At 37.9% G+C, this 6,674-nt stretch overlaps 1 protein-coding gene across 3 annotated transcripts in view; it reads left to right on the top strand.

Moving 5' to 3' along the window:
- Positions 1–885: 885 nt before the first annotated feature.
- The window catches only part of LOC108685890 (tetraspanin-1), a 46,842-nt gene continuing 41,053 nt past the window's right edge, over positions 886–6,674 (top strand). For all 3 annotated transcript variants that reach the window (XM_018190904.1, XM_018190902.1, XM_018190903.1), the window contains exon 1: positions 886–1,346. The gene's annotated coding sequence lies outside the window, so the exon portion shown is untranslated. The remainder of the gene's footprint in view (positions 1,347–6,674) is intronic.

Here is a 6,674-nt window from a genome sequence, read left to right as displayed (position 1 = left end):
TTCTTATAATAGTTTCTACGACAATATTATATTTGAAATATTTTAGGATGTAGCGAATGAAATATTCTAGAGACTTTATATATATGTACGAAGTTTTTTTGATCGTAACTTTATTTAGCTTCAGAAAGATTTGAAGCAAAATGTCTCCAGAACATTTCAAATAAAATATCCTATATATATCTCTAGAGGTTTGCAAAAGTATTTCGAACTCGCGGCCCGACTTATCGAAAATTAGAAAATGCAATACTGAAAAGTTGATAAAAAATTCTGAAAAAATTCTTAAAGTTCTATAAAAAGAAAATAAATGATTTTTGTTTCTTGCAATTTTTCTATAAGGTTGATAGTATTTGAGTAAAAATAGATGTCGATAAGTCGGGCCGCTACTATAACCCAGCGAATTAATGCACTGCAGTGTATTGTCTGAATTTTTTACGGTCAAACGCAGTCCGCAGTAAGATAAATAAATATAATAGCATTCTCGACTCGTGTAGCCATGATAGTTAAAAAGATAGTTAAAAAATTTCAAATTTTCGCGCTATGCGTGATCGAGGCTTATATCTGGCGCGCATGCGCGCAGAACGGGCTGCACCTGTTCCCTTTTCAATATATGTATTTTCGAGAATCTCGGTAGGAACAATAAAAAGCCAAAATCGTTATCGCCGCGCGAAATTATATGTACTCATCGAGCGATTACGATCTAGCAACATGCACAACGGCGCAATGAAGTCAAAAATCACTTCGGCAAATGCAACCGAGGTAAATGCGCGAAAAATGGCCCGTTGTCAGTTGCGCAGTTGCCAGTGCTGTCAATTGTGCCGTGACTCGTGACTCGGCGGTGATGCGCAGGCGGCTGAGGCGGCGGTAGGCAGCGCAGGTGGTCTGCGATTGGTCGCGTCTTTCGTCGCCCGCGTTCCGTCCAAACCGAATCGCCTCAACCAGCCTCAACCAGCCTCAATCGCCCGCTCTGAGCTCTCTCACGACTCTCACAGCTACAGCAGTCACAGCACTCGGCAGATGCGCGGCAAACGACGCCGAGTAAACAGCTTCTTTTCTCGCGATTGTTCCGGCGGAACGGTGTCCTCAGTGCGACGCTGTTACGAATGACGTGCAGCGGAGACGCGGTCGTGGATTCCTGACGAGCGCGACGGGTCGTCGTCGTCCTCGTTGTCGAAGCGCCGGTGCTTCTATCTCGCCTTCGGTGTTTAACTTTGTGCTCCAGCAGGGAGAGAGAGAGAGAGAGAGAGAGAGAGAGAGAGAGAGAGAGAGAGGGGAGGGAGACGGAGAAGAATCGCGACCGAGTGCGACCTTGTCCTCGACCAGCTGCCGGAGAGTCCAGCATCACGAACGTAAGTCTGTGAAAGATAGATAGACAGATATCTTTATTTAGATGAGAGAAGAAAGAGGGAGCATCCAAAAAAGGGTCAGAATCCGAAGGGAAAGGGTAAGGAAGAGGGAGTGGGGGAGGGGAAGGGGAAAGAGAAGAACGATAATCTCTCGAGTTTTCCCACGGCGCGGGCGGAGGATGTGCTGCTACATCGCTTCCGAGCTCGATTTCTTTTTTTCATTCCCTCCCTTTCCTCCCTTAGGTGAACCTAAACCTAAACCTAAACCTAAACCTCATTAGACATCCCATCATCCAAGAGGACGTCTTGCGTCCTAAGGATATTTCCAGGATGTTTCCGCGTCATGTCCCCCGAATGAAGTGTGCTGCATATGGATTCGTCGATGATGAGTTGGATTACGATGTCGCGTGTTGTTATTCTCATAATCTCATGTGGAGACGCGCGTCACGGAATACAAAGCGGGGTCGGGATCATCGGGGACTCTGTCAGCCGTTCGCGAGAATCGCGAGATGCAGTCTCGCGCATCTTGACGCGACCTTCCTGTTCCGTCTCTTTCTCTCTCTCTCTCTCTCTCTCTCTCTCTCTCTCTCTCGCTCGCCCTCTTCCCTCGCGATCTCGGAAAGTCCTGATGGTCCCATGAAATAGAAAGTGGAGAAAACCGACGAGTTACGAAACTATAAGTCTGTCGCCTGATTCCCGATGTCCCGAGCTCAGAACACAGAAGTCATTATGATATCGTAAGGACATTATTATGAGATCATTATTATAAGAAGGTCATATTTGTCATTTGTAAGTTCACTTGACAAATATGCGATATAAAATGTTACGATATAAAACATTACTTTTATTTAAATCACAATCCTCTGGATATTTTTTTATTGTTAGTCTCCTACTGAATAGTTTTTACAAAAATATCAATAAATCATATATATTCATATGTCTTAGAGATATAATGCTTATCGAATACTATTAGTTTTTTCCGAAACCCTCTGATCGAGAAGAGACCCGATCACCCCATTGAAAGCGTTTAAAGTCTAAACGCTCGCCTTCTCCCGAAATTGTTCGCTCGAGGCCGCGAGACAAACCGAGGTGTTCCGATTTCGAGAAACGGAATCTCTCGTTGCCGTGAAGGTCGCGCGAATCGGCGACACAAATAAGCGCACTCTGGGGTCACAATGGGGCCTCCCCCTTCGAAATTGGTACTTCCGCGCAATCATAACTCCAACGACTTCTCGAGCGAGTGCTGCTGGTACGCAATTAATGCCTCGCACCACTTGTTGCTGCTTTTACTACCTGATATGTCAACAGCGGTTACGAGTGCGGATTCTTCGACGCGCACCTGGTGACGCGCTCGCGCGTTATCCTCGTAATCCGATAATCGTCTTTATCCGAGGCTCAAAAATTTGTTTTTTTTTTTTTCGTGAAGGAAAAAAAAGATGGAATATTGCTTAAGCACTATGGCGAAGTTACCCGCGCGAGAACCGATTAACAGATACGGCTTGCTTCCAACTTACGTTGTGGTGAAATAATTATCTCGTTACGTGGTCGCGCGAATCTATTTCGGCGAACGTGCAAGTAACGATACGAAAGGAAATAATATGTATGGTGAGACTCGATTTATTTTTTATGTAAGTTTTTATAATAAATTTCATAATAAGTTGCGCAATGTGCAATGTGCACCTACCTCAGATGGAACACAGTGTCATGATGATACAATGCACGTTGTGACTTTATTTGTCATTTGTATATAAGTGAACACTTACGTGACAAATAAGATCGTGATGACATTTTTATATCATTATGACTTTTATGTTTTAAATGCTTGTATATTTTCCGCAATGACGATACAAACAATTCTATGTATTTCTAAGCTGACTGAATCTCGACAAGCTGAGTAATCCTCGAGATTAGTCTTGTTGATTATCGTTAAATTTAATTGAACACGATGACAAGCGATTGACGTTTCCTTCTGTACGAAGTGTGCGATAAGTTATCGAATACTCGAGAGCAGATTGAAAAAAATTATTATATGTAAAGTTTTCGCGATGCTTTGTAGAAGCGTTCACGATTGACTCACTGTAATAAGATAATTGCTTAATCTTGAATAAGTCGCCAAGGATGCGGTTATTCCATGACGTTCACAGCGCTTTTGGAATCATTTCATCCTTGTTTACAAATGTTAAACAAGAACAAATGTTGCTCACAAGAGTTGTGAGTGTCAAACAAACACCTAGACATTCGCGTGTCTTCGCGAGAGGACAAGTTCTCGTCCAGAAAAGTTCAAAATTTGTCGATTTTATCCTATAGAATACGTCTGTGTGCATCTGAATCACTCTTCTAAATCAGAGTTGTCAATTGTTAGAAGCATAGATCGCCAACTTCTCTATCTAGTCCAAAGTTTGCCAAACAATGTGGCAACTCCCCCAGCCCTGCCACCAGACTTTTTTTTGGGAGAGGGAGAGATAGGGGAGGAGGAAAACTTACACAGGAAAATACCACCTTATGTCAGTATGGTAATGTATGGTAAAAATACTAGGAACGCATTAAAAAAGGCGTCGTTTTTGGCCATTGCCAATCAAGCATTCAAGTGGAAAGCGGTCAATTTTCGCGGGGTAGAAAACCGAAGCAGGCAGCCCAATTTGCGACCAATCGCACAGAAGTGATTTTTTAATCGCAAATTCGCTTCTCGTGTAGCCGAAATTGCGAAAAGTAGCCCAATCTGACAACCCTGGTCTGAATCAACGCCATCGACGGTTGCGAGTTGCGACTCTGTTGCGGGAGCCAGGCAAGGTGGATAGAAGTGGATCTGCCCATGCGGATCTGCCCACTGTGCACTGTGGCAAGCGGGAATGACTCGCGGCTTCTCGTTTCGTAAGTTGAACCTGCTCTGTTGAAATGTAAACATCGCGGGGCGCGTCGCGCCGTCGCGTCTGCTCGTTAGTGGATGAGTACGTTGTCTGACGTAATCGTACAGAATATAATTAAATTATGGCGCGGCCATAACTGTCTCTCGCTATACACACACACACACACATGCACCCCACACACACACACACACACACACACACACACACACACACACACACACACACACACACACACACACACACACACACACACACATATATATATGTATATTTGTATACATTATGCAGGATGTTTCTCACATCGCATTGGTCATCGCGGTTTTTGAGTACTTTCAATGGATTGACGACAAAATGTTTTTACTATAAGTTTATTGGTTTGTAATAGAGAATTAATTGCGTAAGAAAAGTTTTTAATTTGTTCATTTGTTTTAATAAAAAAATCAAAGTCAAATCATGTTTTTTTTTTAATGGAACCATATATTTTTCCTTCCATGTTTTGTAATACATAAAAAGATGATCATAATTTTACTATTATTATTAGTTTTTCAATTAACATAATTTTATTATTTTTATTTTTATTTAGTTTTCTAATACACATGCATTAATATGGATTCACAACCTTATTATATCTGTGATACTGAGATACGACAATTATATCGACTAAAAATTGCATTAAAACATTAACTGTCTCTTCTCGCCAATCATCGAGGAATTGGTTCAAAAAAATGGAAAAATTACTATTGCAACACAATTTATAGTTTGACTATCTAAAAATAAGTTATAATTCGGTTGTTTTTTTAAATATTAAGAAATGTGAGATGATTCTTGTATTAATAATTTATGCATGGGAGTTAGTTTCTTTGTAAAAAATGCATGCATATATACAGCTACAGCTAAAGAGTTACATCGAAACGTACTGTTTTAATACAATATGAATAATAAAATTGTTAATTATGCACATCCAAAAAACAAATTTGCTCATTTATTAGATCTATGTTAGATTTAATCAATTTTTAAAAAGATGAATTCAATGTACGATATAACATTATGTATTTTAATAATTCGATTTCAAGATAATTCAATTAACTAATACTTCCAATATAATCCACGATCTGTCGTCGATACTTGAAATCCAAACGTAAAAACATTATAATTTAGTTGAATACGCATAACAATTTACTAAAAAGAATATAATTTTGTATTGTGAAAGATGCAGTTTGAATATTTATTTTAATAAATATATGTACTTGATGTGAAAACAACGTCGAATAACGTACTTTAGCATTATGTATATTGAATTCCTTTTCAAGTATTTCAATGACTACTATTTATGTAGATATATTTCTCAATGCGATCATGTTTGTTTATGTTTGAGTCTCATCGCTTTAGATATCAGTGACAAGTTCGTGGATTATGTTATAAATGTTAATTGAATTACCTTGAGATCGAATAATCAAAATGATACATAATGCTATATCAATAAATTCTTTTTTTTCATACTATAAGAATATCGAAAAATATTTCGTTCCATTAAAAAAAAACAATTTAATTTTAATTTTTATTAAAAAATTAATTAATTAAAATTAATTAATTTAAATTTCTTAATACGAAATTAATTTTTTATTAAAAACCAATAAACTTTCATTAGAAACATTTTATTAATCGGAAACTTCAACAATCATTCGCGATTCGCAAAACACTTTATATACAGGGTGTTTCGAATTTAACGGCTAAATTTCAGAAGCGTGTAGGGAATTGATAAGAAAAAGACCCTTCAGAGACATCTCGTTTTTATTTCATTTTGAAGAAAATTGCAAAAAAAAATAAAATGTAGTTTTCATTTATGTACTTATTTATTACTTATTCATTCACACTTATTTATTCACGTTGTCATTTGTTTAATGCAGATATTGTTCAAAATGTTGGCCTCTTGCAGCAATGCACGCATTGCATTTTGGATAACTCGTGTTACAGCCAAACACTCATCTCGTCAACGTAAGGACTCGCCGATCCGGAATTCTTCTAGAAATCGGCACGCATACTTTCGCACTGCTTCTGAAGCGTTATCGCCCAAATCGTACACGAAAACAATAATATTCCGCTTTGAAAACAATAATATTTCGAAAATAATATTCGAAAATTACGATTTTTTTAATGATTTTCTCCAAAACAAAATAAAAACGAGCATATCTCTACAGAATTTTTTTTCTCAGTTTATCGATTCCCTACATGCTCCTTTAGTTTGACCATTTAAACACCCAGTATAATTATACATGTATGTACATACATATAAATAATTATTACATCTATCTAATATTATATACTACATTTTATGTATATGTATATGCATGGTATATATCCTGTATGTAATAATATACAAGGTGTCTCAAACTTTGTTAAATTATTTTACATAACTTATGCTAAATATTCGGTTATATATTATATTTATAATAAAATTTTATAT

Source organism: Atta colombica, unplaced genomic scaffold (genome assembly GCF_001594045.1).
Source record: "Atta colombica isolate Treedump-2 unplaced genomic scaffold, Acol1.0 scaffold161, whole genome shotgun sequence".
NCBI classification, from domain to species: Eukaryota; Metazoa; Arthropoda; class Insecta; order Hymenoptera; family Formicidae; genus Atta; species Atta colombica.
The sequence above is the reverse complement of the archived record's forward strand: the minus strand, read 5'-3'. Positions and strand labels throughout refer to the sequence as shown.